The sequence below is a fragment of the Meles meles genome, unplaced genomic scaffold (genome assembly GCF_922984935.1).
Source record: "Meles meles unplaced genomic scaffold, mMelMel3.1 paternal haplotype, whole genome shotgun sequence".
Classification (NCBI taxonomy): domain Eukaryota; kingdom Metazoa; phylum Chordata; class Mammalia; order Carnivora; family Mustelidae; genus Meles; species Meles meles.
The window spans coordinates 2,378,096-2,390,226 of NW_025721582.1; the positions used below are offsets into that span (position 1 = coordinate 2,378,096).

General features: G+C 45.6%; 1 pseudogene; it reads right to left on the reverse strand.

The window, feature by feature from the left end:
* LOC123936521 overlaps window positions 1-6,439 on the reverse strand; it is a 29,904-nt pseudogene extending 23,465 nt beyond the window's left edge.
* Between the last annotated feature and the right edge of the window lie 5,692 nt (window positions 6,440-12,131).

The following is a 12,131-nucleotide window of genomic DNA, read 5'->3' on the forward strand; positions in this document are numbered from 1 at the left end:
CCCTTGTGTTTACATTTCTGTCGCCTTTGCTCTTTTGTAGTCAGGTTGAAGTAGGCTCTCATTCTAGTCAGAACGTCTCCAGTAATCGCTGGGAGAAACTGGGCAACATTCCCTTACTGACAAGGACAGCTTGGCATTTTCAGCAGTCAGATATTAACAAGAACCCTGTCAGCCTCTTGCTAAACAAACAAATGACATTGCTAAAGAAAACACTTTGACTATGCTTTCTGTCCCCAGGACTTTCTGGGAAGACTGATGAACGTGTATCTCTTTTACCAGGATTTATTCTCAAAGCCTTGCTGGAGGTCATACACTGAATGCCACAAGTTTGGTTACTGTTGCTGCTGTGAATCTACCCCTTACCTCTACAGATACCACTGCAGATTCTCTGTGAATTATCACCTGGTGAAGCTGCCCATCAGTGAAGTTTTTAAAACCAAAGTTAAAAACATCAAGTTCTTGGTGCCTGTACAGCTTATAACGGACCTGCAAACTTTCTAAACAAGACCAAAAAAATGACATTTTTAACTAAAATGGAATTTTATAAAAACCATCAATACAGGTTCTAAAGCACACTTTGTTCTTATTTATTTCCTATAATTTCACTTTATTGAGCATTTGCATAAGGGCAGCAAGAGTCACTATTCCTGGAAGAGCAATCATTTATGTGCTATTCCAGGGCTGAATTCAGAATCCGAATACACTACTTTAAAAGTCAAGCCCAAATGGTCTTTTCCCAAGTTCTTCCATTTTCCTTAGCAGAAGGAAAAAATTCTAAGTTAAGCATATGGGAACTCAGAGCTAGGCTCAAAGTTAATTATTCATGTGGTATTCATGGTATTAAATGGCAAAACCTCAAGCAATATTGCATTAACATTCAGTTTCTATAAGCATCACTTCTTTTAATGTGACTTATTTTAATGCATTTTAATGTATTGCTGACATTTGCATAAAAATCGTTTTGCACAACTAGAAGTTTTTCCTAATGTTTCTGCCATAATCAAGAAACAGAAGAAAGACCAATGATTTGCCACAACATTTAAATCTCCTGATGTCCTTCACAAGGATGCCCACTACCCTATAACGCTGTACTGCCTGGAGCATATCTTCCAGAAAGTAGGTCTCTGCCCTTCTGCTCTGTGAAGAGAGCTTACAGATTGGTCTAATGCTCCATTTGCAAGTCTTGGAAAGATTTGGTGGTCATGAGTTGGGTACCTCTCATCCCACTTTTCTTCATATGTGGATATTGCCATGAATGGCTTCTCAGCCACTGAAGAGTAAAGAAAAATCATATTCATGTGATGAATAGGAATAGTGAATTTTTGATAGTTTAATATACTTCTTTACTTTGCTAAGAAGGAGGAAAAAATATTTTTCATGTACAAAATGAGCTATCTTGTTTCAAAGTGAATTGCAGAAATAATTTATTCACACACAGAAGGAAAGACTTCCCAGAATAGCAAGAAGCCTAGCGGCACATCAAATACCTAAAATGGTCAAACTTCCATGGGGGAAATATATATTAAATGTAATCATGGAAATGTGAACTTTAGTAAGAAACACTTGAGGGATATCATGAACTAGTGTAACAAGCATGGCACGGCATGCAATTGTGTTTCCTTTTTGTAGTTAAACACCTAAAGAGTCCCCCTCATTGTGGTCCTTATTTTCTAATTCAGCCTCCTCATTCTTGCTGTCTTGACACACGTTATTGGGGGCAAGGATCACGGACAGGTACTCCTCATAGAAGGAGCTCACATAGAGGAGTAAGCTGGGTGTCGCTGTGGTCCAGAAGCTCAGTGTGGCCATTTCTCCAGCCAGCGTCAAAACCTCATAAAGTAAAGCTGGAAAGGATCTTGAGTTCTTGCTGGTGGTGTAGTTAGAATGTTCCTGAAAGTTGTAGATAACAGATGAGCGAATTCCAAAATGTGCAGAAATCTCTGAAATGACACTCATTTTTGTTATGTTAGCACAAAGCCAAGGAGAAGCTCTTCTCTATGTGTATTTATACACTATCTCTAAGGCTTAGTCTCTCAAGACAGAAAACAAGAATGTCATGCTTTGCTGTGTTTTTTTTTTTTTATTTAGGAATATTTCCGATTAAAAAGATAATCAAGTACAGATAAAAAGACAACTTATCCCCGTGTATATTCGCATGATGTTGAACTGAGTAACAATATTTTATTATGGCCCACAAAATGCTTCATCTCAGAGCTACACAGCATTAAATACCAAGTGTAAACATACACTTAGAGTTATTGTCCATCTCAGTGTCACGTGAATAATGCTGAATCCAACAGAAGTTATCACGAGATTCTCAAGAATAGAGTTGTAAATGGACAAAAATGGAAGTGTAACAACTCTCCATTAGCCGATCAGAAAGAACTGCCTTATCCTTTCATAGAGAAAGGGTCAAATGCCAGAAACACGATGCAAAGACCCAAATGAGGTGCCTCTCTTTCCCTGTCCTGCCCAGGGCACACTCACCACTCTCACAGAATGGCCTGATGGCCTGTCATATGCAGAAAAGGCACAGTCGTAGGCAATGCCCCTGGTCTCTCCCTACATCTCCCTCCATTGAGACACAGGTGTCCATAGCTACTGCAGTGTCCTGGGCAGCCTGGGTCCACACCTGGTGTCAGCGTGGCCCTTTCTTCCAGGTCCAGGGCCAGCCCATTCAACCGCAGTGACTGAGTGCACCCCAGGAAGCCTCTCTGTCTGTTGGCCCTCCCACCTGCAAGGAAAACAATTACAGCCATGCCCTCGGGCTCTCGGTGGCATTTCCACCCCATATCTAACTGTGGCTGGACCGATCACGTCATAGAGGGGACCTGCCGGAAGCTTTACAAACACATGCGATTTTGAAAACCTAGGCTGTGATCTCATACTAAGACTCATTAAACAATATAGATTAAACCACAGATGGAAATAATTTTGAAATTGAACTTGGTAAATATTTATTCTAAAAAGTATTTCTTCAAGTTCTATTTAGTTGTACATTTTTAAGTTGGTTCCTTCATTAAAAACAAAAAAGTCCATCTCTCCTTTTTTTAAAAAATATTTTATTTATTTGACAGAGAGAAATCACAACTAGGCAGAGAGGCAGGCAGAGAGAGAGGATGAAGCAGGCTCCCTGCAGAGCAGAGAGACCCATGTGGGGCTCGATCCCAGGATCCTGGGATCATGACCTGAGCCGAAGGCAGAGGTTTTAACCCATGGAGCCACCAGGTGCCCCACCATCTCTCCTTTTTAAAGTTTAAGTGTGTAAACTGTGATGGGCATAACAAAGTTAAATAGTTGAAAATCTTTGCAATATAATAAATATTACAAATTTGAAACATGCAAATGTATATACATTATATATACATATATACACAAAATATATATGCACATATATACATATATGTACATACATATATATATACATATATATACATTAATATGTAATATACATTATAATTTGTATATGCATTTGTCATACATACTTTGTTACATATTGTTATATATTTGCTATGTATAATATAATGCATATATTATATATAATAACAAATTATATATGTAATACTATACTTTTTTAGCAATGCTCCCATTAACAATGTCATGAAAAAGGAATTGAGGAGCAGGCAAAGAAAGAGAAAGTAGGGGTGACATTAAAACCCAGGATCAGGCCTGCCTTGCTCCAGCCTGCTGGCTTTGAGGTCACGAGGGTAACAGTCACTGAACACTGAGTAGCTCTCTTTCTATCATGCCTCACATGAGCCCAATCTCAAATCTTGGGGTGCAGGACTCACCTGGAGCGCTTGCTACTCCTGGGGTTCATTCACAGGGATTCTGACTCGGTGGGCCTGGGGCACATAGATCAGCATTTTCCACCAGCTTCCCACACTCTGGAAACATTGTTTCCATAAGTATGTCAAGTACAGGTAGGTGTTCATGCCAACTTTTTTCCTAGAAATTCCATTCCTTGATCCTCAGGATTACGAATCAGAAAACAGAATTGTTTAATTTGAGTCACAGTTTGATGATGTGAAGCCTTGAAGTTTTCTGTGTCATGGGTTTTGTACACACACACACCTCCCTGCATTGCACAGCCCCCAGAAGCTGTAGGTGTCCTCTGGCAAAGCATACTGGGGGATAATCTGTGATTTAGATTAGCTCCTAATTGGACAAGCTCCTTATTTACTTGAAAACACATGAGAAATCACCAAGGAAGAGCTACTTCATCGATTTGCTTGCTTTCCAAATTAGAATAGATTTATCTGAAAAGTAATGTAGCAAAACTTAGCTCTCCCATTGAGAAAAAGAAAAAAAAAAGTCTTAAAAAATAAGCAAGTAAATGAAAAGGAAGACTTCCACTAACCAGAGCTTTCATCCATGAAGCACCAGCAGTGAGAATCGAGCCAGCCCAGTTCTGAATCCGGTGTCTGCAAGGATTGGGCAGCAAAGGAGGGTGACACAGCTACATGAGTCCTCCTGCAGTCTGTGTTAGAGGGAACACAGGAGAACTCGGGCAAAGTCACACAGCAGATTCCCCGACTGCACTGAGAAGTGAAGCTGGGAGTTCTGGATGAAACTTGCTAACCATTTTATGAATAACATTGATAAGAAGTCACTAAAGCAAACACAGGCCATCAATACTATTGAGGTCCATCCTGGGAATCCACCCACTAGGGACTGGGTTTCTCTTTTATTTCAATTTCTAGACTATATCACTTGCTCTCTCTGGACCTGTATTATCTCATCTGTGACCTGGGAAATATATGGAAACCATGATCCCAAGCAACACACTGAAAACTGTATTAACAACCATCTTTGGAAAGAGAGCCTGACTCTTGCTCAAGTTCTCAGTCCGTGATGCCAACAGGAGCAGGGTGCACCTGCTGCCATCATGGCTGGATGGCTCAAGTCTTCTCTCTGTCCACAAGCACAGCCCAGCCAGAGGGCAGCCACACTCACCCACGAAGAGCTGGCTGTTGAGCTGCAAGCAGACATCGCCGCCTTCTTGCATGGCTTACATCTTTCTGGGGAGCTGGTCCACTTGAAGACTCGCCTCCTTCATGTTCCTCTCAGCCATCACGTGCTGCCACTGGTTGTCGTTAAAGGGAATGGGAGAACACATTGTGACCTCACATCGCCCATTCCCCACATCGAAAGAAAAGGTCACTTCTGCAGGAGCTGCAAACACAGAGAAGAGAGCAGCTTGGTTAATTCCCCAGGGAAGAAATTCAGTCTCAAGAGAAGGAGGGAAGTGGTACGACGCGCTCTTTATGAAAGCGGATGGTGACACAGCTACTGACCAAAGTCATTCTGAGCTGGCTAGGAGGGCTACAGAACTGTATGTCCTGGGGGAAGAAAAACAAAGCCATTTTACCCTATTCCTCCTCAGAGAATGCTCCTTATTTTATTAAACCTTAAGAAGTCGAGGTCTTTCCCCACAGGAGGCAAACTGGTCTGTGACATGCCTTCTTATATATCAACGAATTTATTTCAAGGTGGGTGGAATCCTCATGTACTTTACTTAAAAGGCCCTCCATGAAATTTTGAAGTAAGGAACCGAGACTTGCATACATGCGTGAACAGTGTGGCAAGTCAATTACAGGAAATGATTATGCAATTTAGGGAGTAGTTATCAGACCAGTTTGGTTTAAGAGGTTCTTATTGCGCCCACATTGAGGGCAGCACAAAATTGTACAGACTTCTGTGTGTTTTGTGAATCACTGTTTTCCTCTCTATTAAAAATAAGGATTTAAAATAATGGAACTTTAGGCCCTCCTGGGTGGTACTGTTGGTTAAGCATTTGACTCCTGGTGTGAGCTCAGGTTGTGATCTCAGGGTCATGAGATCAAACGTTACACTGGGCTCCACGCTCAGTGTGGAGTCTGCTTAAGACTCTGTCTCCCTCTTACCCCCTCCCAACCCTGCTCTCTCTCTCTCTCTCTCAAATAAATAAATCTTTGTTAAAAAGGTATTAGAACTTTAATATGTACTAAAGGAATACAAGTGACAAGGAAAGAATAGCAGTACTTTGGGAATTAGGTTCCCAGAAGGGTTATTGCTATATAATGAGTCCTGGCGGCTTTGCCCAGGGGGCCACTCACTGTGCAGCTCTAGCTTGATGAAGTCAGTAATCCGCAGGTTCTCTACAAACACCCCAGAAGGCACTGCCATCTTAAAAAAGAAAGACACTTTAGCACTGAGCTCTCCACGGAACATAGGGAAGTGAAGGTATGAGTACTCAGTGTTGAAGGAAGCAGAATTACAAAATGAATTTGTTTCCAAAAAAAAAAAAAAGACAGTGAAAATAGCAAGGAAACAGAATAACAACCATATTTTGTATTTCTAGCAAGTTTTTTACCATTATTACCAGTTTTACCATTATTAAATGCATTCATTATTTATGCAAGCCTTCATTTGGGTGTTCTTCCAAACATACAGCCATGATGTGAATATCCAGATACTGACTCTTTCAAGGATTAAGATAGACAAGACTGCAACTGAGTGGACAGATAATCACTGGAAATACCCTGCGTTTTTTAGAAGATGATATTATTTATAGATTATTATTAAGTCAAATCGACTTTGGGGGGACATACAGTTAGATGAACTTTAATACACGTGTAGGTTTGTATAGCCACCACCAAAATCAAGAAAAAGGACAGCTCCACCTACCCTCCTCCCTCAGGCTGTTCTCTTACAGTCATACCCTCCTTCTGCCCCTAAGCCCTTGTCTTTGTGATCTACAATTGCGCCTTTTCCAAGTGTCATATAAATGGAATCACACTGTAACCTTCTGAGACTGGCTTCTCTCACTCAGTGGAATTCGAGATTCATCAGTTTGCCACGACTTATTGCTGCTCTATCGTCCTTCATCCCGTGGATCAGGCCACCATTTCTTTGTCACTGGAGAACATCAGTGTGGTTTCTAGCTTTGGTCGTTCACAAACAGAGCTGCTCTAAACACGTCTACCGATCTCACGTGCATCTGCAGATAGTTTTCTTTCTTACTTTCGAACCCAGATTCCGTTCTTTCCTTCCTCGGTTGCTGCACTGGCTAGAATGCCCAGTGCGACTGAAGTCACAGAACAGAAGCGGTGAAATTGAATATACTTATCTCGTGCCCACTCCTGCAGTGAATGGGTTCAGTTTTTCACTAGTAACCATGCTGCCAGCTGTTCCATATATAGATAATCTTTATTAGGATCAAGAAGTTCCCTGTTATCTATAAAGAACTTCTCAAACTCAACACACATAAAACAGATAATCATATCAAAAAATGGGCAGAAGTTATGAACAGACACTTCTCCAACGAAGACATACAAATGGCTATCAGACACATGAAAAAAAGTTCATCATCACTAGCCATCAGGGAAATTCAAATTAAAACCACATTGAGATACCACCTGACACCAGTTAGAATGACCAAAATTAGCAAGACAGGAAACAACGTGTGTTGGAGAGGATGTGGAGAAAGGGGAACCCTCTTACACTGTTGATGGGAATGCAAGTTAGTGCAGCCACTTTGGAGAACAGTGTGGAGATTCCTGAAGAAATTAAGAATAGAGCTTCCCTATGACCCTGCAATTGCACTGCTGGGTATTTACCCCAAAGATACAGATGTAGTGAAAAGAAGGGCCATCTGTACCCCAATGTTTATTGCAGCAATGGCTACGGTCGCCAAACTATGGAAAGAACCAAGATTGTAATGGGTAATTGTGTTAAGGCAGATATTATAGTACGTTATTTTTTCATTCTGTTGTTTGCAAAGTAGCTTCCTGAACCTGAGGAAATTTTAAACAGCTTAGAATTGGGAATTCTTTTTCATGAGTCTGCCCAGAATCCCCAATTGAGGATCAACCTACATGGCCTTCAACCGCACCCCAATATCATAGGCTGATCAGTGCTCTAATGATCAGTCTGACACAGCCTGAGCCCCGACCTCCTGTCAGCCACCCAGATAGCAGGCCCCATATTCTGCAGGTGGGACCTGCTATGGCCCGAAGTCATCATCTCTAACCAACCTGGGAATTTAGGATTTTGTCCCCAGACCATAGCTCCAATCCCAGTCTATGGTTGCACCTGAAGCACAAAAGAGTACTCCTCCTTCCCCATGGCAGGAAACCTGGCTGTTGGGATGGGTGTCCAGCCCTCAGAGTGGGAGCCAGCTACATGGCCCATGAGACCACGCCCACACATGAGGGCAGCCCTGGGCACAAATAGGCATTGTGACCCACAGCCTGAACTGGCTTTCAAACAAGATCCCTCAGGAGCTGGACCAGGAGCCCGCCTATCGGGCCTGCCATGCCCCTCGGCCCAAATCCTAACCCTTGATGTGGTTATCCAGGTGCCCAGACCCAGAACCTGTCTCTGCAATCCCTGTTTTCATGCGATCCCTGAGACGGATAAGAGCACTCTTCCCTTCCCCCAGAAAGACACCAAACTCTTGGGAGCTGGGCAGAATCTGCAGAGAGGCAGAATCTCCCATGGCCCCATGAGGTCACCCTCCATTCCGTGGCCATCCTAGACACAAAATCCAGATATAAAAGCTTGTGCTATCACCTCCCAGTCACCTAATTCCTAATCCCAAGGCTCTGCCCTCAGCGTCTGCAGATTGCACCTGCCATCACCTCGCCCCTAACCCTAATCCAAGTTTGTGTTTGCAGACTTCTGTCTCCAAAGCCCTGGCCCACATGCCCTCCAGGATGGGGCCTCCAGAGCCACACCGCAGCACTGGGCTTGCCCTCCCTAAGAAAACTGTGCTTGTCACAATTGCCTAAAACCTCCAGATTAGAAGACACATGCAAGGCCCCTGAGCCAACCCCAATTACGTAGGTCGTTCTGCAGAAAAATGCGCAGTCTACCAAACCCTGAGCACCTACCTCCAGGCAGACACCCAGGTCAATGGCCCTGAGTCAGAAGATTGAAGCTGACATGCCCTAGGACCTCATTAGATGTCCTAGCTTAGGTTTCCAGGCATCTGTCCCCAGAGTCCTGTTCTGGAACACCAACATATGGTGCAACATATTGTCCCTGAACCATACAACAGAACCCTTCCTGTCCCCAGAAGGAAACGTTGCTTTGGGAGCTGTGTCCAACCCTCAAGTTCGGAGAATCCTGCATGGCCCCTGAGCCACTGCCACATTATAAGGTCTCCCTGGACACAGACCAGCATTGTGACCCATCATCCTGAGACACCTTGTCCACTCAGGCCCCTTGGCACTTTGCCCCGAGCCAGCAGATCAAACATGCCATGTTGCTCGGTTGCAGTTGTAACCCAGGGTGGGCTTCCAAGGCATCTATGTGAAGAGCTCTGCTATCCAATATTTCCATATGGGGGACCTGGGAGCCATCTAACTGGACTCAACCTGGACCCCAGAAAGACACCTTGCTGTTTAGAACAGCTCACAAGCCCCAGAGTGGGAAATCCTCCTGGGCCTCCTCAGGCAACCCCTCTATTCACCTGCCATCATGGACACAAACTCCAGCGTGAGGGAACATCTGACACTCGCCCTTACTCAGGAGCTGGAGATCTCAAAACAGATGCTGCACATTGGAACTGCTATGCGCTTGCCACAGAACTGAACCGTAGCTCGTGCTTTCAGACTTCCATCCTCACACTTCTGGCCCACAAGCCCTCCAGACTGGGAATTATTGAGCCACAATACTGCCTTCTGACTGACCACCAGAAAGAAGAAGGGTCTCATGGGCCTGCCTGGAATCCCCACATGATGATCAACATGCATGGCCCTCAAACACACCCCAATAGCATAGGCTGAACTGTTCACTAATGATCTGTCTGACACAGCCTGAGCCCCGACCTCCTGTCAGCCACCCAGATAGTGGGCCCCATATCCTGCAGGTGGAACCTGCCACAGCCTGAGGTCGTCATCTCTAACCAACCTGGGTATTCAGGCATCTGTCCCCAGACTGTAGCTCCAATCCCAGGCTATGGTTGATCCTGAATCACAAAAGAGTACTCCTCCTTTCCCACAGCAGGAAACCTGGCTTTTGGGATGGGTGTCCAACACTCAGAGTAGGAGCCAGCTGCATGGCCCATGAGACTACACCCACTCATGAGGGCAGCCCTGGGCACAAACAGGCATTGTGACCCTCGGCCTGAACCAGCTTTCAAACAAGACTCCTCGGGAGCTGGACCAGGAGCCTGCATACCCGGCCTGGCATGCCATGCAGTTCTCCAGGTGCCCAGACTGAGAACCCATCTCTGCAATCCCTGTTGTAGCGTGATCCTTGAGATGGAAAACAGCACTCTTCCCTTCCCCCAGAAAGATACCAAACTCTTGGGAGCCGGGCAGAAACCCCAGAGAGGCAGAAGCTCACACGGCCCCACATGGGCCTACCAAGGGCCCCATGGGCCTGCCCGGAATCCCCACATGAGGATCTACCTGCACGGCCCTAGAACACACCCCAATAGCATAGGCTGCCCTGTGCACTAATGATCTGTCTGACATAGCCTGAGCCCCCACCACCTGTCAGCCACTCAGATAGCAGGCTCCTTATCCTGCATGTGGGACTTGCCGTGGCCTGAGGTCATCATCTCAAATCAACCTGAGTATTCAGGCATCTGTCCCCAGACCATAGCTCCAATCCTAGCCTATGGTTGGTTGATCCTGAAGCACAAAAGAGTACTCCTCCTACCCCATGGCAGGAAACCTGGCTGGAGGTATGGATTTCCAACCCTCAGAGTGGGAGACACCTGCAAGACCCATGAGACCACACCCATTCATGAGGGCAGCTGTGGGCACAAACAGGCATTGTGACCCACAGCCTGAACTGACTTTCAAACAAGACCCCTCAGGACATGGACCAGGAGTCCGCATAACGGCCCTGCCATGCCCTAGGCCCAAATCCTAACCCTCAATACGGTTCTCCAGGTGCCTGGGCCCAGAACCTGTGTCTGCAATCCCTGTTGTGGCGGGATCCCTGAGACAGAAAACAGCACTCTTCCCTTCCTCCAGAAAGACACCAAACTCTTGGGAGCCGGGTAGAGTCACCAGAGAGGCAGAATCTCTTACGGCCCCTGAGGCCACCCCTCCATTCTGTGTTTATCCTAGACACTCAATCCAGACATAAAAGCCTGCACTACTGCCTCCCAGTCGCCCGTATTTCAAATCCTGAGGCATTACCTCAACGTCTGCAGATCGCACCTGCCATCACCTCACCTCTAAACGTAATAAGAGTTTGTGTTTGCAGACGTCCATCTCCAAAGCCCTGTCCCACATGCCTTCCAAGATGGGGTCTCCGGAGCCACACAGCAGGACTGGGCCTGTCCTCCCAAAGAAAACTCTGCAGGTCACAGTTGCCCACAAACTCCACATGGGGATAAACCTATAATGTCCCTGAGCCCACCCCAATTCCGTAGGCCGCTCTGGAGAAAAATGCACAGTCTGACACACCTGAGCTCCTACCTCCAGGCAGACACCCAGGTCAATGACCCTGAGTCAGAAGATTGAACCTGACATGCCTCTAGTACCTCTTCGGTCCTAGCTTAGGTTTTCAGACATCTGTGCCCAGAGGCCTGTGCTGGAACACCAACATATTGTCCAACATGTGGTCCCGGAACCACACAAAAGAACCCCTCCTGTCCCCAGAAGGAAACATTGCTATGGGAGCTGTGTCCAACACTCAGGTTCAGAGAATCCTGCATGGCCCCTGATCAACTGCCACATTATAAGGTCTTCCTGGACAGAGACCAGCATTGTGACCCATCAGCCTGAGACACCCTGTCCACTCAGGCCCCTTGGAACTTCAACCCAGAGCCAGCAAATCGAATCTTCCATGTTGCTCGGTTGCAATATTAACCCAGGGTGGGCTTCCAAGGCATCCATGTGAAGAGCTCTGCTGTCCAATCGTCCCATATGTGGGAACCTGGAGCACTCTCTATGCGCACTCTCCCAGGACCGCAGAAGGATACCTTGCTATTTAGAACACCTCACAAACCCCAGAGTGGGAAATCCTCCATGGCCGTTCAGGCTATTCCTCTATTCAACTGCCATCATGGACACAATCTCCAGCGTGAGGGAACATCTGACACTTGCCCTTACTCAGGAGCTGGAGATCTCAAAACAGACACTGCACATTGGAACTGCCATGTTCTCGGCATTGAACTGAATGGT